The 24,823-nt window shown below is 40.4% G+C and overlaps 1 pseudogene; it reads right to left on the bottom strand.

The window, feature by feature from the left end:
- Window positions 1-1,748: 1,748 nt before the first annotated feature.
- LOC115516420 lies at window positions 1,749-17,866 on the bottom strand (annotated as a pseudogene).
- Between the last annotated feature and the right edge of the window lie 6,957 nt (window positions 17,867-24,823).

Here is a 24,823-nt window from a genome sequence, read left to right as displayed (position 1 = left end):
ACCATGAGATCATGAACTGAGCTGATGTCAGATGCTTAACAACTGAGCCAGCCAGGTGCCCAATACATTTTTATATCTGAAGTCTCTTTTCATCTATAGCTTGCCTTCCACCTTTTAAATTTTCTTGTAATTTAAATTGTCAAAAAAGCTAATTGTTTGTCCTACAGAGTTTTCTGAAATTTTGATTTTATTGATTGTATCTCTGTGGTATAGTTTAAGATATTCCTCTGTTTTATGTATTTCCTATAAATTGGTAGTTATATCTAGAGTTTTGATCAGATTCAAATTTGATGTATACTTTTTTGCAGGACTACATCGTAAATGATGATGTGTCGCCAGGAGGCACATAATTTCTGATTATCTCTTTCATCGTGATGTAAGCAATCATTGATGCTTAGTGAGTTAATTTATTTAGGATTGCAAGGCCTTCCATTTCCAGCCATGATAGAGTATAAGGACCTTCAACAAGTAAAAAACCCAGCAAGATACATAGAACAGTATTTTAGGCATTGGACAGCAGGTATCACATGATTGTAATCTTTAAAGGAAGGCAAATGACATAATTTCTGGATTCTTATGAAAAATTACAGGACATGCAAAGAAACAGGATCATACAGTCATAACATGGATAAAATTCAATTAATAGAAACAAAATATAGAAACGAGAGCGTAGAGTGAATAGACAAAGATTTTAAAACCGCTATTATAAATATGCTTTACTTGTTAAAGTGATAGAAGAAAACATGAGTATAACAAGGAGAGAAAATGGAAGATACAAAACAAAAGATCCAAATCTAGAAATTAAAAATATTTGTGATGAGAAGTACTTTGGATGGGATTAATAGATTAGACATAGTAGAAGAAAAGATTGGACACTTGAAGGCATAACAATAGAAACTATCCAAAATAAAGCACAGACAAAAAAGACTGAAGCAAAGCAAAGCAAAACAATGAATAGAGCATCAGTATGCTGTGGGACAATATCATGTAATTGGAGCTGGAGAAGGGCAGTGACACCAGAAAAATAATTAAGGAAATAATGGCACATAAAAAGGATCTGGAGACCTCTTTCTCTGTTGTGATGACAGATAAGGTTGCTTCTCAGCAGGTAAAGAATGGTTTCATTGTGAACAGTCAGAAAGCTCTAATCTACAGACTGACCCTTTTAGAGGTCTTCTATTGTCTCTCCTTGTTATACTTATGTTTTCTTCTATCACTTTAACAAGTAAAGCGTATTTATAATAGCTGTTTTAATATCTTTGTCTACTCTATGCTGTCATTTCTGTATTCTATTTCTATTAATTGAATTTTATCCATGTTATGAATGTATGATCCTGTTTCTTTGCATCCCCTGTAATTTTTCATAAGTATCCAGAAATTATGTCATTTCCCTTCGTTTAGATGACCTTATACATGATAGGTACATGTACAAGGCACTGCCTTCCTCTTAGGACCTTAATGGAAAAATTGTGATGTTTGTTTTTTATCTTCCTCTTTTTCCATCCTTGAATCTCTCTTACCCACTCTTTTTTTGGTTGGGGGGGGATGTTCTGGGTACTTTATTGATGGTATGTGAGAAGGTAGGCCTTCCTAGGCCCCTCATCTTCTTCAGGGGGTCTGGGATGGAAACTGTAGAATTTGGGAGATTCTCAATTTGTTGGGGGAATGAATTGGGGCAAGGACTCTCCAGCAGCTTAGGGCCTCTTTCTTCCTCTTGCTCTCTCTGGGACTGGTGGTGTAGGGAACTCTTACTCCTTGAAGGCCGTGTGGACGATAAGGTTCACCATCTGGTTGCTGTAGCCAAATTCATTGTCATACCAGGAAATGAGCTTGACAAAATGGTCACTGAGAGCAGTGCAACCCCCAGCATTAAAGTGGAAGAGCGGGTGTCACTGTTAAAGTTGCAGGAAACAACCTGGTCCTCAGTGTAACTCAGGATGCCCTTGCAGGGAACCTCCAATGCCTGCTTCATCACCTTGTTTTTGGCAGCTTTGTCCAGGTGGCAGGTCAGATCCAAGACTGACATGGTGAGGGTGGATACACAGAAGGCCATGCCAATGAGCTTCCCATTAAGTTCTGGCAACACCAGTAGAAGCAGGAATGATGTTCTGGGCAGCCCCTTGGACATCACACCACAGCTTCCCAGAGCTGTCGTCCATGGTCTTCTGAGTAGCAGTGATAGCATGGACTATGGTCATGACTCCCTCCATGAGGCCAAAGTTGTCATGGATGATCTTGATCAGACGGGCCAAGCAGTTGATGGTGCAGGAGGCATTGCTGACAATCTTGAGGGAGTTATCATTCTTCTCATGGTTCATGCCTGTCACAGACTTGGAGGCATTAGCAGAAGGGGCAGAGATGATGACCTTCTTGGCCCCACCCTTTACCCTTCTACATGGTGGTGAAGACCCTGTGGACTCCACAATATACTCAGCACCAGCATTACCCCATTTGATGTTGATGGGATCTCTCTTCTGGAAGATGGAGATGGGCTTTCCATTGATGACAAGTTTCCTGTTCTCAGCCTTGACTTCTGTTGAATTTGCTGTAGGTGGATTCTTTCTGGAACATATAAACCATGTAGTTGAGGTCAATGAAGGGGTGATTGGTGGTGACAGTATTCAGTTTGCCTGAGTTCAAAGCAGCCCTGGTGACCTGGGGCCCAGTACAGTCGAGTCTGTTTACTCTCAATTCCACCAGTGTGTCTCAGGGATGCAGCTGGCACTGTGCCAGAAGATGCAGCTGTCTAACAGGGAGGAACAGAGAGTCTACTTTAGTCATAAAGTGATTCCTTTCCCATCCTCATTGAATACTCCTACCCAAGGAAGGCCTGCACCCATTTTCTGAGCCACCACCTGGGATCCAGGATCCTTCCAATCCTTCCATTTATCCATGCATCCACCTCCAACCTCCCCTAATGAAATTTTGACCCACTTGGTGCTTTCAGTTTATATTAAAGGTTAATCCTTGGTAATCAGTTCTAGTGGGTTTCAATGATTTCATGTACAGCATTAATAAGTTAGTATTCACATTCAAAAGACCATCCAAAGATATGCTTTAATTCCTATTTATTTATTTATTTATTTATTTATTTATTTAAGGTTCAGCTGAGACATAATTTTTATTCAACAATAATTTCTCTAGTAGTACCATGAGTCATATACTGTGCTAGGTGCTAGAGCAGAATGGGGAAGACCTAGCTAGCTTCTGCCCTCTGGAGCCTCACATATCTGAAAGACATACAACAAATACAAATTGGTATCCCATAAATACAGTAAAGGTGATGTGAACCAAGGTTCTGAGCACTCACTGGGAAACAGCTGGCAAAGCGTAAGGCACTCAAGAAAAAAGACTTGTGATGGTTCTAAAGGAGAAATACGGATAAAACAATTTGAGAAGGTGAAGGGAATCTCAGGCAAAAGAAACATGATCAAAGGCAGAGAGATAATGAACCATATCATTTACTATTTATTAAGTCTTTACTACATGTCAGGCACAAATCCAGGTGCTTTGCATACATGTATATCACTTGACTCTCACAAAAACCTTTGAAAATGAGTCTTACTATACTCTCCAATTTACAGATCAGGAAACTGAGGCTTCGAGAAATTGCATCACTTGCCCCACATTGTTTAATGTGTCAGAGCTGGGATTAGAGTCCAGATCTGTCTGATTAAGAGTTAAGCCTAACTCTTAATCCTTAAAGTACTGAAGAAAACTTGGGTTCAGAATATGGTAGGGTGAGAGCAAAGTAGTAGCAGAAGAGAAGGGAGGGAGGGTTTGTAAAGGCCAGACTGTGAAGGGTTTTATGTGTGAAATATCCACGAATTAGTTCTTTATCCACTTCTTATCCCTAGTCTTCTAACCCCAAGTGAGAAAAACTCTTATTTTTCTCTTAACCCTCAAACACTTAATACTTGCATCTCACATAATTATAATTATGTTCTTTACCTATTTCCCTCTCTTCACCATTAGGCAACAAAGTCCTTACCGAAGGGCTTATCGCAGTACCCTTCTCATTTAGTGAAATGTGCACTATTCACTTAGTGAATGAATGAATGAGTGAAACTAAAGGGATACTTATGGGTGGTGGAAAGTATAGGCACTGGACTTTGCAATTCTGTGTCAAATAAGTTATGGTTGCCTTGGAGAAATTGGAAGCTGTCAGATTAATTTCAGATCATACCCATATGCCAGTTGAAAAATCATACAACCACAGCATTGCCCCTCAGGTTTCAATGAGCATGACATCATTATGGGGCAAGCCAACTGGGCTTCCCTCTAAAACTTGTAAGAAAATTTGGACGGAGTCTCAAATACAATGAACTGTAACCCTGGGACAGAACAGCACTCCCAGTAGTTCTTGCTGATTTCTGGGTGTTGTGGCTTCCTTGCCTAGGATCCATTTGGTGTTCAGCATTTAGCTGTAAATAAGTCTTGAGCTCCATGGGTAATCTGGGCTGGGGAGCTGAGGGAGGCAGAGCAGCTGGAGAGGCCTAGAGATGTTAACCAAGAATCTGCAAACTAGGAAGGAAGGCAGGAATTCAGGCTTATTTGGATGCTTTTTTTCTGTAGCCATGCAGTCTAATTAGGGATTTTGGCCAGTTTTATCTGTAGAAGAAATTAAGCTTTCCTCTTTGTAAGGCTCCCTCTCTCAAATTCCTAGTCCTAGAGCATATCTAAACCTGTTTCATCCTCAACGAATTGCCTGATTTAGAGTCAGGAGGAGGTGTGAGTGCCCATCCTGATTGCCAGTTACTAACTGTGACTTTAGGCAAATGTTGTAGTTGGTCTGAGCTTCTGTTTCTTCCATTGTAAAATGGAGTTTAACTTCCCTTCTGCTACTCTACATAGTTGTTGCGAGAATGAGATGAGATAATAGGGTTGGAAGTGTTTCTGTGAGTTTTCAAGCTCTGTGTAATTATAAGGGATGTTTCCTGAGGGAAACCTGGGGAAATCTGGGGAACTCAGATTAAGTAAACCCTTCTTTCTAAACTGCCCAGTGTGCCACAAGGTGGCAGCAGGATCCTATCTTTGCTCCTGTCTTTAGCATAGGGAAAACAAGTAGGAAAGGGATTTGGATTTTGCTTTGCTCTGCTTTGCAAAGGTGAAGAGGATTTATTCCTTTACCACTGCCTACGTCTCTCACTCCACAAAATCCTTCAACTCCACATGAAATAATTTCTCACAGGACTCACATTCTTAAATTAAAATCCCAGGGTACTTCCCCTGCTGTAGAAGTTAATCCAGCCCTGGAAGGTTTTGGTTAATGGTTGCAAATCTTTTCTGAGCTTTGGGCTTTCATACAACTCTTGCCCTCCTGGGATTTCAGTGCTTTAGACTCCAAGCTCACTTTCCTCTCATTCCTTGAATCAGAGCTCTAGTAGCTCTGGAAAGCCAGCTAATCCAGCTTCTCTTTACAGAAGAGGAAACTGAGGCACAGAGAAGGGAAATAATTTGTCCATGATTAAACAATCAGTGTATTCAAGCTTAGGACTTCAATCCAGGTTTCTTCCTGTGGGTTCAGTCCCTTTGAAAATGTGAGTTTTTTTCAAGGTGTTTTGGGAGGCTTCATGCAAATTTGTTTCTCCCACTGATAAGAATTTTGAGGGCATTCTGAGGCACTGGGAAACAGGAGACTTCTCTAGCATATGTTCAAACAATCCTTTGAAGAAGTTTTGCCAAAAGCACCTCATTAGGAATTGCCAAGTATCCTAAAGGTAGGCATTAGAAACTCTCAGGGATGCATGCTAGGACTGCAGCAGAGAATGCCTCAGGAGAGAGAAAGAATCCATTTAAGGGGCACACTTCATTATATGGGCTTTTGTGTTAGGCTTGCCTTCCCAATTTTATTCTTAGAGACACATGTTCAAATGACACCACTAGTTTACCACTGCTTATGGCAAAAGAAGGCAGGAATGAGGGAAGCCAACTTTGAACATTTGCTGTCTTGTGCAGGGCATTCTCTGTATAAGTGCATCCATTCAAAGGTCGTCCGACTTCAGCTCAGGTTATGATCTTATGGTTCACAAGTTCAAGCCCTGTGTCGGGCTCTGTGCTGACAGCTCAGAGCCTTGAGCCTGCTTCAGATTCTCTGTCTCCCTCTCTCTCTGCCCCTCCCCTGCTCCCTCTCTCTCTTTCTCTCTCTCTCTCTCAAAAATAAACATTAAAAAAACAAAACAAAGGTGACAGAGTTGTAGAATAAAAGACTGTGACTTGATAGTCTGACAGATAATGGTTCAAAGCCTGTCCTAGTTACCTACCTTTACAAGTAATTATCCCAAGTCTTAGTTTTCTTATCTACAAGATGGGCATAATGACATCTACCTTATTAGCTCTGTATTGTTGGACAGGTTATTTAACCTCTGTGTAACTTGATTGAATTGTCTGTAAAATGAGGGTAATAGGAAAATGAAAAGCCCTATTTCATAGGTTATATAATGATTAATAAGTTATTACCTAGAACCATGAATGACACATAATAAACAGTTGGAAAGTATTAGCTGCTGTTATTATTATTAGTAACACCATACAGCATTGTTGTGAGTCTTAAATGAGACTGTGTATGTAAAGGTTTTAAAGAGAATAAGCACTTGTTAAGGTAGCATGTATGTATGTATGTATGTTTATATGTATGTTTCATGCCCATTGCAGAGCCAAACATGGGGCTTGAACTCATAACCTTGAGATCAAGACCTGAGCTGAGATCAAGAGTTGGACACTCAGGGGCGCCTGGGTGGCGCAGTCGGTTAAGCGTCCGACTTCAGCCAGGTCACGATCTCGCGGTCCGTGAGTTCGAGCCCCGCGTCGGGCTCTGGGCTGATGGCTCAGAGCCTGGAGCCTGTTTCCGATTCTGTGTCTCCCTCTCTCTCTGCCCCTCCCCCGTTCATGCTCTGTCTCTCTCTGTCCCAAAAATAAATAAATGTTGAAAAAAAAAAAATAAAAAAAAAAAAGAGTTGGACACTTAACTGATTGAGCCATCCAGGAACCCCAGAATTGTATTTATTTTTATTCATGTGTAATAACCACAGTAGTATGAACAGTATTCACAGTAAATGAACCTGCTTATTTATAATATAGGTACAAGAGTATTATATTGTCATTTGTTTTTTTTTGTTTATTCTTACTGTTATTTGAAGATAATTCTTGGCTTTTTCAATTACAAATTCATCTCTTTTTTAGTAATCTAAAGGCAACAATGATTAACATTTTTGAGCCCTTACTATGTCCAGACCCAGTGCTGTATGTATGTTGTCTCAGAAGGATTTGGTAATTTGTTTATGTGTACATATCTAGCAAGTGATATAACTGGAATTTGAACTCAGGCAGTTCTATTCCAGAATATGCTTTCTTGACTATTTCTTACTATTCTGTACTATTACTGTCTGCCTTAAAAAATTTTTACCATGAGAGGATTCCATTTCTTAGTTGTTGAATTCTAATATCCTAGAGCCAAAAGACATTGAAGAATTCATCATGGATTTATAATATATATCAGGCATAGTAAATAAAAATCTTTATAACTTTTGACCTGACATCCACTTTTAGGAATCTGTCATAAAGAAATAATCCAAAATACAGTAAAAGTTCATCATAGTGTCGTTTATAATATGGAAAACTTTAAGGTAATCTCAACACTTAACTACAGAAATGATTAGTAAAAATATATGCAGTTGATGAATTATTACGCAGTTTTTAGTAAATGTAAATAATGATGCTGTTTAGATTTTAAAAGATTTTTTAAATTAATTAATTAATTTTTTAATTTACATCCAAGTTAGGTAGCATATAGTGAGTGCAACAATGATTTCAGGAGTAGATTCCTTAATGCCCATTACCCATTTAGCCCATCCCCCCTCCCTCAACCCTTCCAGCAGCCCTCTGTTCTCTATATTTTATTTAAGAGTCTCTTATGTTTTGTCCCCCTCCCCATCTTTATATTATTTTTCTTTCCTTTCCTTATGTTCATCTGTTTTGTATCTTAAATTCCTCATATGAGTGAAGTCATATATTTGTCTTTCTCTGACTAATTTCGTTTACCATTGTATGTATATATATATACATATATCAGTAATAGTGCTGCTTTAAACATTGGGGTGCATGTGCCCCTTCGAAACAGCACACCTATTTCCCTTGGATAAATTCCTACTAGTGCAATTGCTGGGTTGTAGGGTAGTTCTATTTTTAATTTTTTGAGAAACCTCCTTACTGTTTTCTAGAGTGGCTGCACCAGTTTGCATTCCCACCAGCAGTGCAAAAGAGATACTCTTTCTCCTCACCCTCACCAGCATCTGTTGTTTCTTGAGTTGTTAATATTAGCTGTTCTGACAGGTGCGAGGTGGTATCTCATGGTTTTGATTTGTATTTCCCTGATGATGAGTGATGTTGAGTGTTTTTTCATGTGTCTGTCAGCCATCTGGAGGTCTTCATTGGAGAAGTGTCCAGTTATGTCTTCTGCCCATTTCTTTACTGGACTATTTGTTTTTAAGGTGTTGAGTTTGAGAAGTTGTTTATAGATTTTGGATACTAATCCTTTATCTGATATGTCGTTTGCAAATATCTTCTCCCATTCCGTCGGTTGCCTTTTAGTTTTGCTGATAGTTTCCTTCACTGTGCAGCTTTTTAATTAATTAATTAATTAATTAATTTATTTATTTATTTAACGTTTATTTATTATTGAGAGACAGAGAGAGACAGAACATGAGCAGAGGAGGCGCAGAGAGAGAGGGAGACACAGAATCCGAAGCAGGCTCCAGGCTATGAGCTGTCAGTACAGAGCCCGATGCGGGGCTTGAACCCACAAACTGTGAGATCATGACCTGAGCCGAAGTTGGATGCTTAACCAACTGAGCCACCCAGGTGCCCCAGAAGCTTTTTATTTTGATGAGGTCCCAATAGTTCATTTTTGTTTTTGTTTCCCTTGTCTCCGGAGACGTGTTGAGTAAGAAGTTGCCGCAGCCAAGGTCAAAGAGGTTTTTGCCTGCTTTCTCCTTGAGGATTTTGATGGCTTCCTGTCTTACGTTTAGGTCTTTCATCCATTTTGAGTTTATTTTTGTGTATGGTGTAAGAAAGTGGTCCAGGTTCATTTTTCTGCATGTCGCTGTCCAGTTTTACCAGCACCATTTGCTGAAGAGATTGTCTTTATTCCGTTGCATATTCTTTCCTGCTTTGTCAAAGATTAGTTGGCCATATGTTTGTGGGTCCGTTTCTGGGTTCTCTTTTCTTTTCCTTTGATCTGAGTGTCTGTTTTTGTGCCAGTACCATACTGTCTTGATGGTTACAGCTTTGCAATACATCTTGAAGTCTAGGATTGTGATGCCTCTGGCCTTGGTTTTCTTTTTCAGGATTGCTTTGGCTATTTGGGATCTTTTCTGGTTTCGTACAAGTTTTAGGATTGTTTGTTCTAGCTCTGTGAAGAACACTGGTGTTATTTTGATAGGGATTGCTGGATTTTTTAAAATTTATTTTTATTTTTATTTTTGGTGAGAAGACATTCAGATTATTTTTCTGAATAAAGAAAAATAAAAGGGTCTTCTTTTCTTTTCTTTTCTTTTCTTTTCTTTTCTTTTCTTTCTTTTCTTTTCTTTTCTCCTTCCAAGATTTTATTTAAGTTCAAGTTAGTTAACATATATTGTAGTATTGATTTCAAGAGTAGAATTTAGTGATTCATTGCTTACATATAACACCCAGTGCCCATTCCAATAAGTACCCTCCTTAATGCTCATCACCTTTTTAGTGCATCCCCTACCCACCTCCCCTGCAGCAGCTCTCAGTTTGTTCTCTGTAGTTCAGAGTCTTTATGGTTTGCCTCCTATTTTAATCTTACTTTATTTTTCCTTCCCTTCTATTATGTTCAACTGTTTTGTTTCTTAGATTCCACATATGAGTGAAATCATAGGGTATTTGTCTTTTTCTGACTGACTTATTTCACTTAGACTAATACACTGTAGTTCTATCCATGTCATTGTAAATGGCAAGATTTCATTCTTTTTGATGGCTGAGTAATATCATCATATACATATATAGACACATATATATGTGTCTATATATGTATATACATACATACACACATATATGTATGTATGTATATACATATATAGACACATATATGTGTGTCTATATATATATATACACATATATATACATACATACACACGCACACACACACACACATAGACATACACACACTACAGCTTCTTTATCCATTCATCAGTTGATGTACACTTGGGCTCTTTCCATAGTTTGGCTATTATTGTGATAATGCTGCTGTAAACATTGTGGTGCATGTACCCCTTCCAATCTGTATTTTTGTATCCATTGTATAAATACCTAGTACTGCAGTTGGTAGGTTGTAGGGTAATTCTATTTTTAATTTTGTGATGAACCTCCATACTGTTTCCAGAATGGCTGCACCCAGTTTGCATTCCCAGCAATAGCACAAGAGGGTTCCCCTTTCTCCGCATCCTTGCCAACATCTGTTGTTTCCTGAGTTGTTAATTTTAGCCATTCTGACAGGTTTGAGGTGGTATCTCATGGTTTTGATTTGTGTTTCCCTGATGATGAGTGATGTTGAGTTTTTTTTTTTTCTTCTTATGTCTGTTATGCCATTTGTATATCTTCTTTGGAGAAATGTCTTTTCATGTCTTCTGCTCATTTCTTAACTGGATTATTTATTTTTTGGGTGTTAAATTTGATAAGTTCTTCATAAATTTTGTGTTCTAACCCATTATCTTTGCAAATATCTTCTCCCATTCCATAGGCTGCCTGTTAGTAGTTCATTTTTGCTTTTATTTCTCTTGCCCCCAGAGATGTGTCTAGTAAGAAGTTGCTATGGCCAAAGTTACAGAGATTGCTGCCTGTTTTCTGTTCTAGGGTTTTGATGGTTTCCTGTCTCACCTTTAGGTATTTCATCCATTTTTAGTTTATTTTTGTGTACAGTGTAAGAAAGTGGTCAAGTTTCATTCTTCTGCAGTTTTCCCAGCAGAATTTGCTGAAGACACTGTATTTTTCCATTGGATACTCTTTCCTTCTTTATCAAAGATTAGTTAGCCATATATTTGTGGGTCTGTTTCTGGGTTCTCTAGATCTTTGAGTCTGTTTTTGTGCCAGTACCATACTATTTGATGATTATAGCTTTGTAATACAGCTTGAAGTCTGAAATTGTGATGACTCCCACTTTCCTTTTGTTTTTAAACTTACTTTGGCTATTCAGGGTCTTTTCTGATTCCGTACACATTTTAGATTTGTTTGTTCTAGCTTTGTGGTGAATTCTGGTGTTATTTTGATATGGATTACATTGAATGTGTAGATGCTTTGGATAGTATAGACATTTCAACAATATTTGTTTTTCCAGTTCATGAGCATTGCATGTTTTTCCGTTTCATTCTGTCTTCTTCAATTTCTTTCATAAGTGTTCTGTAAGTTTTAGAGTACAGATCTTTTACCTCTTTGGTTAGGTTTATTCCTACATGTCTTATTGGTTTTGGTGCAGTAGTAAATGGCATAAATTCCTTGATTTCTTTTTTTGCTGCTTCATTATTGGTGTATAGAAATGCCACAGATTTCTGTAGTTGCTTTATATCCTGTGACTTTGCTGAATTCATATATCACTTCTAGCAGTTTTTTGGTGGAGTCTTTTGGGTTTTCCACATAGAGTATCATGTCATCTGTGAAGAGTGAAAAGTTTGACTTCTTCTTTGCCAGTTTGGATGCCCTTGATATCTTTTTGTTGTCTGATTGCTGAGGCTAGGGCTTCCGCTACTATGTTGAACAATAGTGGTGAGAGTAGACATCCCTGTTTTGGAAAACTGAGAGGTTTTCTCCATTGAGGATAATACTAGCTGTGGGTCTTTTGTGTATGACCTTTATGAAGTTTAGGTAAGTTCCTTCTATCTCTACATTCTTGAGGGTTAAAAAAAATTTTTTTTTAATGTTTACTTATTTCTGAGACAAAGAGAGACAGAGCATGAATGGGGGAGGGGCAGAGAAAGAGGGAGACACAGAATCAGAGGCAGGCTCCAGGCTCTGAGCTGTCAGCACAGAGCCTGACCCGGGGCTTGAACTCATAAACCGTGAGATCATGACCTGAGCCGAAGTCAGTCACTCAACTGACTGAGCCACCCAGGCACCCTGCTTAGGGTTTTTTAAAAAGAAAGTTGCTGTATTTTGTCAAATGTTTTTTCTGCATCTCCTGAGAGAATCATATGGTTCTTATCCTTTTTATTAATGTGGTGTAGCATGTTGATTGATTTGTAGGTAGTGAACCACCCCTGCAGCCCAAGGAGCAAATCAAATCCTACTTGATTCTGGTGAATAATTCTTTTAAACTGTTGGATTCAATTTGCTAGTGTCTTGTTGAGAATTTTTGCATCCATGTTAATCAGGGATGTTGGTCTGTAATTCTCTTTTTTAGTGAAATCTTTGTCTGGTTTTGCAATCAAGGTAATTCTGGCCTTATAGAATGAATTTGGAAGTTTTACTTCCATATCTGTTTTTTTTAAATAGTCTTAATTTTTAAATTTAAGTTTATTTTAGGAGACAGAGACAGAGACAGAGACAGGGAGGGGTAGAGAGCGGAAGAGAGAGAGAGAATCCCAACCAGGCTCCATACTGTCAGCATAGAGCACAGTGTAGGTCTTGAACCATAAACCGTGAGATCATGACCCAAGCTGAAATAAAGATTTTGACACTTAACTGACTGAGACACTGAGGCACTCCTGTTTTTTGGAATAGATTGAGAAGAAAAGGTATTAATTCCTTTTTAAATGTTTGGTCGAAATTTCTTGGGAAGCCATCCAGCCCTGGACTCTTGTTTGTTGGGATATTTTTGATTATTGATTCAATTTCTTTGCTGGTTATGCATCTGTTCAAATTTTCTGTTCCTTCCTGTTTCAGTTTTGGTAGTTTATATGTTTCTAGAAGTTTGTCCATTTCTTCCAGATTGCCCAATTTGTTGGCATATAATTGCTCATAATAATTCTTTTATAATTGTTTGTATTTCTGTGTTGTTGGTTGTGATCTTCCCTCTTTCATTTATGATTTTATTTATTTGGGTTCTTTGTCTTTTCTTTTTGATAAGGCTAGGGGTTTATGAATTTTGTTAGTTCTTTCAATGAACCAGCTCCTAGCTTCATTGATCTGTTCTATTTGTTGGGGGGGGCTTCTATATCATTGATTTCTGCTTTAATCTTTATTATTTCCCTTCTTTTGGTGGTTTTGGGTTTCATTTGCTGTTCTTTTTCCAGCTCCGTTAGCTGTAAGGTTGGATTGTATATTTGAGACTTTTCTTGCTTCTTGAAGAGAACCTGTTTTGCTCTATACTGCCCTCTTAGGACCACCTTTGCTGCATTCCAAAGGTTTTGGATTATGGTGTTTTCATTTTCATTTGCTTCCATGTATTTTTAAATTTCTTCTTTAATATCCCGGTTAGCCCATTTGTCCTTTAGTAGGATGTTCTTTAACCTCCATGTATTTATGGTCTTTCCAATTTTTTTGTTTGTTTGTTTTTGTGATTGACTTCAAGTTTCATAGCATTGTGGTTTGAAAATATGCATGGTATGATCTCAGTCTTCTTGTACTGGTTGGAGCCTGATTTGTGATCCAGTATGTGTTTTGATCAGGATAAAGTTCCATGTGCATTAGAAAAGAATGTGTATCCTGCTGCTTTAGGATGAAATGCTCTGAATATATGTATTAAGTCCATCTGGTCCAGTGTGTCATTCAAAGCCATTGTTTCCTTGTTGATCTTTTGCCCAGATGATCTGTTCATTTCTATAAGTGGGGTGTTAAAGTCCCCTGCTATTACTGTATTATTATCAGTATTATTACTGTATTATTACTGTTTCTTTAAGTTTGTTAATTGATTTACACATTTGGCTGTTTCAAGTTTGGGGCATAAATATTTACAGTTGTTAGATCTTGTTGGATAGACCCCTTTATTATGATATAGTGCCCTTCTTCATCTCTTATTACAGTCTTTGGTTTAAAACCTAGTTTTTCTGATACAAGTATGGCTATTCCAGCTTTCTTTTGATGTCCATTAGCATAATTAATTGTTTTCCACCCCATCACTTTCAATCTGGAGGTGTCTTTGGGTCTAAATGAGTCTATTGTAAGCAGTATATTGATGGGTCTTGTTTTTTATCCATTCTGATGCCCTATGTCTTTTGTTTAGAGCATTTAGTCCATTAACACTCAGAGTAATTATTGATAGATATGTATTTAGTGGCATTGTATTACCTGTAAAGTCGCTCTTTCTGTCTCTGTTCCTTTCTAGTCTTTGTTACTTTTGGTCTTTCTTTTCCACTCAAAGAGTCCTCTTTAATAATTCTTGCAGAGCTGCTTTAGTATTCATGAAATCCTTTAGTTTTTGCTTTGTCTTGGAAACTTTATCTCTCCTTCTGTTCTGAATGACAGCCTTCCAGGATAAAGTATTCTTGACTGCATATTTTTCCCAGTTAGCACATTGAATATATCATGCCACTCCCTTCTGGCCTGCCATGTTTCTGTAGACACGTCTGCTGCTAACCTTATGTGTTTTCCTGTGTAGGTTAAGGACCTTTCACCCCTAACTGCTTTCACAATTCTTTCTTTGTCTTTGTACTTTGCAAGTTTTACTATGATACGTTTTAGTATTGACCTGTTCTTGTTGATTTTGAGGAGAGTTCTCTGTGCCTCTTGGACTTGAATGCCTGTTCCTTCCTCAGATTAGAAGTTCTCAGCCATGGGACACCTGGGTGGCTCAGTCAGGTAAGCGTCTACCTTCAGCTCAGGTCATGTTCTCATGCTTTGTGAATTTGAGCCCCATGTTGGGCTCAATGTTGACAGCTCAGAGTCTGGAACCTGCTTTGGATTCTGTGTCTCCCTCTCTCTCTTTCCCTCCCTTGCTTGTGCTCTGTCTCTCAAAAATAAATAAATGTTAAAAAATTTTTTTAAAAAGTTCTCAACTATAATTGGTTCAAATAAACCTGCCCCTTTTTATTTATTTATTTTTTCATTTTTTTTTTCCTTCAACGTTTTTATTTATTTTTGGGACAGAGAGAGACAGAGCATGAATGGGGGAGGGGCAGAGAGAGGGGGAGACACAGAATTGGAAAGAGGCTCCAGGCTCCGAGCCATCAGCCCAGAGCCCGACGCGGGGCTCGAACTCACGGACGGTGAGATCGTGACCTGGCTGAAGTCGGACGCTTAACCGACTGCGCCACCCAGGCGCCCCTGTTTTTAGTTTTTAAGAGTCTCTTATGCTTTGGCTCTCTTCCACTCTAACCTCTTTTTTTTTTCCTTCCCCTCCCCCATGGGTTTCTGTTAAGTTTCTCAGGACCCACATAAGAGTGAAACCATATGGTATCTGTCTTTCTCTGTATGGCTTATTTCACTTAGCATAACACTCTCCAGTTCCATCCATGTTGCTGCAAAGGGCCATATTTCATTCTTTCTCATTGCCACGTAGTACTCCATTGTGTACATAAACCACAGTTTCTTTATCCATTCATCAGTTGATGGACATTTAGGCTCTTTCCATAATTTGGCTCTTGTTGAGAGTGCTGCTATAAACATTGGGGTACAAGTGCCCCTATGCATCAGTACTCCTATATCCCTTGGGTAAATTCCTAGCAGTGCTATTGCTGGGTCATAGGGTAGGTCTATTTTTAATTTTTTGAGGAACCTCCACACTGTTTTCCAGAGTGGCTAAACCTGCCCCTTTTTAATGCTTTTCTTCTTCTGGAACTCCTATGATTGGGATAATATTTCACTTTATAGAATTGCTTAGTTCCATATGCCTGTATTCATGATTTAATAGTTTTCTTTCCCTCTTCTTTTCACTTTCATTATTTTCCATAATTTTATCTTCTCTATCACCTATTAGCTCCTCTGGTACTTGCATCGTTGTTGTGATGTCATCCATTCAGTTTTGCGTCTTTGTTATAGCATTTTTAAATTTCAGCCTCACTAGTTTCTAGGTCTTTTATCTCTGCAGCAAGGATTTCTCTGTTGTCTTCTGTGCTTTTCTTAATCCCAGCTATTATTCTTATGATTATTGTTCTAAATTCTTGTTCAGATATATTGCTTATATCTGTTTTGAGCAAATCCCTGGCTATGTTTTCTTCTTAATCTTTCTTTGGGGGAGAATTCCCTCCTCTTATCATTTTGTCTTGGCTTCTGTCTTTTGCATGTTATGAAAGCTTGTTATGTTTCCTGCTCCTAAGAGTACTCCTATATTAAGAAGGAGTCACACACTATCCAGGGCTTGGTGCTTCAGAAAGTGTTTTTGGTGTATGCTGTGTACATTATCCTATTGTCATTTGACTGTTGTTTCCCCCAGCTCAGTCCTCTGCAGAGTTCTTCCTTGTTTGCAGTGTGGAATATTTGAACCTTTAACTAGGTATGCTTTTATTTGTTTAAATAAGCCTGATTAAGAAAAAAAAGCCTGGAGCACCTGGGTGGGTTGGGTGGTTAAGCGCCCAACTTCAGCTCAAGTCATGATCTCACCACTCATGAGTTCAAGCCCCACATCAGGCTCTCTGCTGTCAGTGCAGAGCCTGCTTGGGATTCTCTGTCCCCCTCCCCTGCTCATTCTATCAAAATAAATAAATAAAAAAAAAGCCTGATGCAAAAAAGAGAAAAGGAAAAGGTACAAAAAACCAAATAGACAAACAAAAAATCATAAGCCTGTTTCCAAAGAGAAAGAAAGAAAGAAAGAAAGAAAGAAAGAAAAGCCTGATCAAAAAATGAAAAAAGGAAACAAACAATAAAAAAACTATAAGCCTGATTCCAAAGAAAAGAAAAGAAAGAAGAAAAGAAAAGAAAAGCATCAAAATTTAAAAAATCCTAGTCCTATTTCTACTAGAGCTGAAGCTGATGCTTTGGAGCACTCTGTGATCAGTAGACTTGGTTAATGTGGGGTGCCTGTGTTGGTCCTCTGGAGGCAAGGCCTGCTGCACTGGCTCACAGACCTGCCCTGGTAAAGATGCCCCTGCAGGACACGTGGGGGTGGGGTATGGTGTAAGGACCCCAGCCTCCAATGGGGGGGGGTGCCGTGTTGCTCACTAAAGTCCAACCATGCTGGTGGGCAGGGGAAGATGGCATAACCCTGCTCTCTTGTCCTGGGGTGGGGAGCTTGCGCTCTCCGCTGTTAAGGAAACCCTCACATATAAGTAAACAGTCTCTTCTCCTGTGTCCCAGGCTTTTGTCAGATCCCTGCCCTCAACCCGTCTGTGCCTGGGCCATCAACATTCCCGGAGCCACAGTTCTTGTGTGTTTTGTCTTTGATGTGCAGCTGGGATTCAAAACTGCAAATCTTTTTTTAAAATTAATTAATTTATCTGAGAAAGAGAGAGAGAGGGAGAGAGAGAGAGAGGGAATATCCCAAACAGGCTCTACACTGTCAGCGTGGAGCCTGAAGCAGGCAGGGCTTGATCCCACGAATCATCATGACCTGAGCTGAAATCAAGAGTTGGATGTTTAGCTGACTGAACCACCCAGGCAGCCCCAAAACTCCACATCTTAAAGGACCTGTCAAGGCTCAGACCCACTCCCCACTCTCGAGGAGAACCTTACAATGCTGCACCTGGTGCCATTCTGTCCCAGAAAAGCAGTCCCTTGGCTGCACAGTTGCCTGGAGTTTATGGTGAAGCCCAGTAAAAAGTTGCAGATCAGGTTATCCACACTCTGCACATGCCTGTGTCCCCTGCTGTTGAACGGCTGCTGAAAGAGGCCAGCTGGGTCTTTTGTCCTTGGAGAGGTAATCTAACTTCTTCCAACTGCGTTCCAGGAAGGGGAATGTTCTCTCCCGGGGTGACCCAGGGAATTCCCACACTATGCTGTCTGCTATCCACTCCTGGGCCTCAGCCCTCTTCCCCAGGAGCATCACCACCTGCCCAGATCAACTCCAATGAATGGCACAGACTTCAAAACCTTCAGAATTTGAACTCCAGTGTTCGCAAAAACTTGCAGTAGTATGTTCCTCCTGATTCCCCAGTCATTGGTTTTGGGGGAGTGCTTTTCTTGCAAAAACCAGATGCAGTGCTCTGTCTCCCACTCTCTCCTCCTTTCTGTGAGAAGGGCTCCCTACCTTCTGTGGCAGCAAGGCTTTTCTCTCTTCCAGTTCACCTGACAGGTTCTTTCTCTCTAATTATGCAGATTGTTCTCTTGATCCTCAGGATTAATCCTTAATTTCCAAGATGTTCAAAATTATTTCATGTTGACTTAGCTATGTTCAAGGAATGCGGCAAGCCCAGGGTCCCCTTACTACTCTGCCATCTTAACTCCTCTTGTTCTTTTTTTTTTTTTTTTTTTAATTTTTTTTTTTTCAACGTTTATTTATTTTTGGGACAGAGAGAGACAGAGCATGAACGGGGGAGGGGCAGAGAGAGAGGGAGACACAGAATCGGAAACAGGCTCCAGGCTCTGAGCCATCAGCCCAGAGCCCGACGCGGGGCTCGAACTCACGGACCGCGAGATCGTGACCTGGCTGAAGTCGGACGCTTAACCGACTGCGCCACCCAGGCGCCCCAACTCCTCTTGTTCTTTATCTCTCTTTTTAAGATTTTATTTTTAAGTAATCTCTACACCCAATTTGGGGCTCGACCTCACAACCCTGAGATCAAGAGTCACATGCTTTACTGACTGAGCCAGCCAGGTACCACCAGGGCCTTCCTTTCTACCTGGCATGGTTTTCCTTGGTCCAATAAAATATGTGACTTTCTTGTGTGCATCTTCTAGATGAACTTGCAAGGAAGTTTTCCAACACTCAAAGGCCCACACTCTATTTTGTTATTGATTCTGAAGTAGGTGGACCACCACTTTCTGTGAGATCAGTGTGGGTTCTGGTCACACTTGGGTTCCATTGTCATGGAGCTAGACTTGTTGAAGGCCGTTGACCATGGTCAATCCCTTCCTCTTGGTATACAGAGGTTGGGGGGGGTGTGGCACGCAGGGTGGGATGTCTGGTCCCGGCTGATAAGAAAGTAGAGAGCTGGTGTCCACCTTGGTGGGCAGCCTCAGACCATAAATCCTCACCTCCTCCTCAGACTACTGGCAAGCCTGGGTGGGACAGGAGGACACTCCTCTTCTGCTCCTGTCATGTTAACGTTGACTGTCAGCTGGGATTTAGCTAAGGCTAGAAGGCTTCCATGTGGCTTCTCCATGTGGCTTGAGCTTCCTCAGAACTGAGTGGATGGATTTCAAGGACAAATGTCCTATGCTCTTCAAGGAGCGGGGACTCCTATGTGGTGCCATTCCAAAGGTATCTGGCTAGCTCACCTGAAGTCCCTCAGGATATCTGGAAGGCTTTGGGAAGGCCTTCTATTCAGGCTGAAAATGATCTGTCTCCTCCTTTCTCTGCTATGCAAGATTTTCTGGAAGTCTTTTCCCAAGTGTGGACTGCATAGGATGCTGCTGCTCTCAGCTGTCCTTATATCCAGGAGACAGTCTTATTTCAGGGCCCTGTTTCATTTCATCAGAGAAGATCTGCAGCATGTGAGAGTATAGCTCTCATTTTGTTCATTGAAAACTGAGTCAGAAGGGCCCTATCGTATATTCCATGATGGTCCAATCATGCGCTCTACTCCTGGGTATGGAGCGGAGAGGTTCTTCACAGCATTGTTATGTTGGTTATTTGAGATAATGCACTTAAAACAATTCACACAATGTCTGGCTTGGTGCGGTTGTTAACAATGTCAATTTCAGTAGGTACGTAGGCCTTCTTGTGTTGATGTGAGACCATAAGATGCCTGTGTGATCCTCTTTTGGAAATTTGTAAGAAAACAGATGTTGTATCTGAACTCATGAGAAGATAAATAATGAATATTTTCTTCTTTTCTTTTTGTATACTAATCTTTAATTTCTTCACCCTGGCAAGATTAATTGGACAAATGGATTTTTAGTCCCGCTATATGTTATGATTTGAAGAATTTGGGTAATTTCTGAAGGTTGATTTTCTCTAGATAATAGAAAGTTTCTAAGTAGTCTTTTTTTCACTCATCAAATAGATCTGACTCCATGCTAATCATTCAGTGAGAGTCAAGATATATAAAGGCCTGAATCTGTGGGTGAGATGCTCACAGTTTTGTTAGGGACAGGCTGGCAGGCTGGAAGCACAGTACTATGTGTAGAAATGGAGAAGGGGTGGGCAGTAGGAAGAGATGACTTTGGGTATGTGTGCTGAGTAGTCCCAAGGATTGGAGACACAGTGTGAGTCAGGGTTGCTGAGGAAAGGCTCCCTAGGGAAGGTGAGTTTTGGACTAGACCTTAAAGGAAATTATGGATCAAAACTGGTTACTTTCCAGACCAGAGGAAGAGACAGTGGACAGAGGCCCAGAGACTGCACTGACCATATGGTGTGGATAAAATAAATGAGTGTCTTAATTACAGTGCAAGGGCCACTTTGGGAAAGTCAAGGGACAAGCTGTGTTTTTTTTTTTTTAATTAATTTTTTAAATGTTTGTTTTTGAGAGAGAGACAGAGTGTGAGCTGGGGAAGGGGCAGAGAGAGGGAGACATAGAACCTGAAGCAGGCTCCAGGCCCTGAGCTGTCAGCACAGAGCCTGACGCTGGGCTTGAACCCACGAGCCATGAGATCATGACCTGAGTGTAAGTCAGACACTTAACCAACTGAGCCACCCAGGCACCCAATTTTTTTAAAATTTGTTTTAATACAAGATCATTAAAACACACATAGTATAGATCTTTAAAAACACATAGTGGGATCCTGGGAAGATGGCGGCGTAGGAGGATGCTGGGCTCACCGCGCGTCCTGCTGATCACTTAGATTCCACATACACCTGCCTAAATAACCCAGAAAACTGCCAGAAGACTAGCAGAACGGAGTCTCCGGAGCCAAGCGCAGATGAGAGGCCCACAGAATAGGGTAGGAAGGGCGGCGAGGCGGTGCACACTACACAGACTGGCGGGAGGGAGCCAGGGCGGAGGGGCGGCCCGCTGGCCAAGCAGAGCCCCTGAGTCTGGCTTTCACAAGTGGAGGGGCCGGACGGAGTGTGTTCCGACAGCAAGCAGGACTTGACATCTGGAAGGTTATAAGCTAACAGCTCTGCTCAGAGAATGGGAGGGCTGCAGGACAACAGGAGGGACAGTTGTTGAGCCCCAGACGACAGAGCTCAGCTTGGCCGGGAACAAAGGCGCTCGCCAGCGCCATCTCCCTCGCCATTCCCCCAGCCAAAATCCCAAAGGGAACCAGTTCCTGCCAGGGAACTTGCTTGCACCGGGCAAACACCCAACGCTCTGCTTCTGCAGATCCATCCCTCCGGCGGGTCTGACTCCCTCCCAGTGCTGCAGGGCCCCTCCCAAAGTGGATCTCTGAAGGAAAAGCAAAAGCGAGCTGAGCCTGCCCCTCCCGCCCCTGTGCACCTTGCCGATCCACCCCAGCTAATATGCCAGATCCCCAGCACCACAAGCCTGGCAGTGTGCAAGTAGCCCAGATGGGCCACGCCACCCCACAGTGAATCCTGTCCCTAGGAGAGGGGAAGAGAAGGCACACACCAGTCCCACTGTGGCCCCAGCAGTGGGCTGGGGGCAGACATCAGGTCTGACTGCGGCCCTGCCCACCGACGCAAGTTATTCAAGACAGCACAGGGGAAATGCCCACAGTCCCGCATCACTCCAGGGACTATCCAAAATGATGAAACGGAAGAATTCCCCTCAGAAAAACATCCAGGAAATAACAACAGCTAACAAACTGATCAAAAATGATTTAAACAATATAACAGAAAGTGAATTTAGAATAATAGTCATAAAATTAATCGCTGGGCTTGAAAACAGTATAAAGGACAGCCGAGAATCTCTTGCTACAGAGATCAAGGGACTAAGGAACAGCCAGGAGGAGCTAAAAAATGCTATCAATGAACTGCAAAATAAAATGGAGACAACTACAGCTTGGATTGAAGAGGCAGAGGAGAGAATAGGTGAACTAGAAGACAAAATTATGGAAAAAGAAGAAGCTGAGAAAAAGATAAAAAAAATCCAGGAGTATGAGGGGAAAATTAGAGAACTAAGTGATGCACTAAAAAGAGATAATATACGCATAATTGGTATTCCAGAGGAGGAAGAGAGAGGGAAAGGTGCTGAAGGTGTACTTGAAGAAATAATAGCTGAGAACTTCCCGGATCTGGGGAAGGAAAAAGGCATTGAAATCCAAGAGGCACAGAGAACTCCCTTCAGACGTAACTTGAATCGATCTTCTGCACGACATATCATAGTGAAACTGGCAAAATACAAGGATAAAGAGAAAATTCTGAAAGCAGCTAGACATAAACGTGCTCTAACATATAAAGGGAGGCCTATAAGACTTGTGACTGATCTCTCTACTGAAACTTGGCAGGCCAGAAAGGAATGGCAGGAGATCTTCAATGTGATGAACAGAAAAAATATGCAGCCGAGAATCCTTTATCCAGCAAGACTGTCATTTAGAATAGAAGGAGAGTTAAGGTCTTCCCAAACAAACAAAAACTGAAGGAATTTGTCACCACTAAACCAGCCCTACAAGAGATCCTAAGGGGGATCCTGTGAGACAAAGTGCCAGAGACATCGCTACAAGCATGAAACCTACGGACATCACAATGACTCTAAACCCATATCTTTCTATAATAACACTGAATGTAAATGGACCAAATGCACCAACCAAAAGACATAGGGTATCAGAATGGATAAAAAACAAGATCCATCTAATGGCTGTCTACAAGAGACTCATTTTGGACCTGAGGACACCTTCAGATTGAGAATGAGGGGATGGAAAACTATTTATCATGCCACTGGAAGTCAAAAGAAAGCTGGAGTAGCCATACTTATATCAGACAAACTAGACTTTAAATTAAAGGCTGTAACAAGAGATGAAGAAGGGCATTACATAATAATCACAGGGTCTATCCATCAGGAAGAGCTAACAATTATAAATGTCTATGCACTGAATACAGGAGCACCCAAATATATAAAACAGTTACTCACAAACATAAGCAACGTTATTGATAAGAATGTGGTAATTGCAGGGGACTTTAACACTCCACTTACAGAAATGGATAGATCATCTAGACACACGGTCAATAAAGAAACAAGGGCCCTGAATGATACATTGGATCAGATGGACTTGACAGATATATTTAAAACTCTGCATCCCAAAGCAACAGAATATACTTTCTTCTCGAGGGCACATGGAACATTCTCCAAGATAGATCACATACTGGGTCACAAAACAGCCCTTCATAAGTATACAAGAATTGAGATCATACCATGCATACTTTCAGACCACAATGCTATGAAACTTGAAATCAAGCACAGGAAAAAGTCTGGAAAACCTCCAAAAGCATGGGGGTTAAAGAACACCCTACTAAAGAATGAGTGGGTCAACCAGGCAATTAGAGAAGAAATTAAAAAATATATGGAAACAAATGAAAATGAAAATACAACAATCCGAATGCTTTGGGATGCAGCGAAGGCAGTCCTGAGAGGAAAATACATTGCAATCCAGGCCTATCTCAAGAAACAAGAAAAATCCCCAATACAAAATCTAACAGCACACCTAAAGGAAATAGAAGCAGAACAGCAAAGACAGCCTAAATCCAGCAGAAGAAGAGAAATAATAAAGATCAGAGCAGAAATAAACAATATAGAATCTAAAAAAATTGTAGAGCAGATCAACGAAACCAAGAGTTGTTTTTTTGAAAAAATAAACAAAATTGATAAACCTCTAGCCAGGCTTCTCAAAAAGAAAAGGGAGATGACCCAAATAGATAAAATCATGAATGAAAATGGAATTATTACAACCAATCCCTCAGAAATACAAGCATTTATCAGGGAATACCATGAAAAAATATATGCCAACAAACTGGACAACCTGGAAGAAATGGACAAATTCCTAAACACCCACACCCTTCCAAAATTCAATCAGGAGGAAATAGAAAGCTTGAACAGACCCATAATCAGCGAAGAAATTGAATCAGTCATCAAAAATCTCCCAACAAATAAGAGTCCAGGACCAGATGGCTTCCCAGGGGAGTTCTCCCAGACATTTTAAGCAGAGATAATACCTATCCTTCTCAAGCTATTCCAAGAAATAGAAAGGGAAGGAAAACTTCCAGACTCATTCTATGAAGCCAGTATTACTTTGATTCCTAAACCAGACAGAGACCCAGTAAAAAAAGAGAACTACAGGCCAATATCCCTGATGAATATGGATGCAGAAATTCTCAATAAGATACTAGCAAATCGAATTCAACAGCATATAAAAAGAATTATTCACCATGATCAAGTGGGATTCATTCCTGGGATGCAGGGCTGGTTCAACATTCGCAAATCGATCAACGTGATACATCACATTAATAAAAGCAAAGATAAGAACCATATGATCCTGTCAATCGATGCAGAAAAGGCATTTGACAAAATTCAGCACCCTTTCTTAATAAAAACCCTCGAGAAAGTCGGGATAGAAGGAACATACTTAAAGATCATAAAAGCCATTTATGAAAAGCCCACAGCTAACATCATCCTCAATGGGGAAAAACTGAGAGCTTTTTCCCTGAGATCAGGAACACGACAGGGATGTCCACTCTCACCGCTGTTTAACATAGTGTTGGAAGTTCTAGCATCAGCAATCAGACAACAAAAGGAAATCAAAGGCATCAAAATTGGCAAAGATGAAGTTAAGCTTTCACTTTTTGCAGATGACATGATATTATACATGGAAAATCCGAAAGACTCCACCAAAAGTCTGCTAGAACTGATACATGAATTTAGCAAAGTTGCAGGATACAAAATCAATGTACAGAAATCAGTTGCATTCTTATACACTAATAATGAAGCAACAGAAAGACAAATAA

This window comes from Lynx canadensis, chromosome A1 (genome assembly GCF_007474595.2).
Source record: "Lynx canadensis isolate LIC74 chromosome A1, mLynCan4.pri.v2, whole genome shotgun sequence".
Lineage (NCBI taxonomy): Eukaryota > Metazoa > Chordata > Mammalia > Carnivora > Felidae > Lynx > Lynx canadensis.
This window is presented reverse-complemented; position numbering and strand designations above follow the sequence as displayed.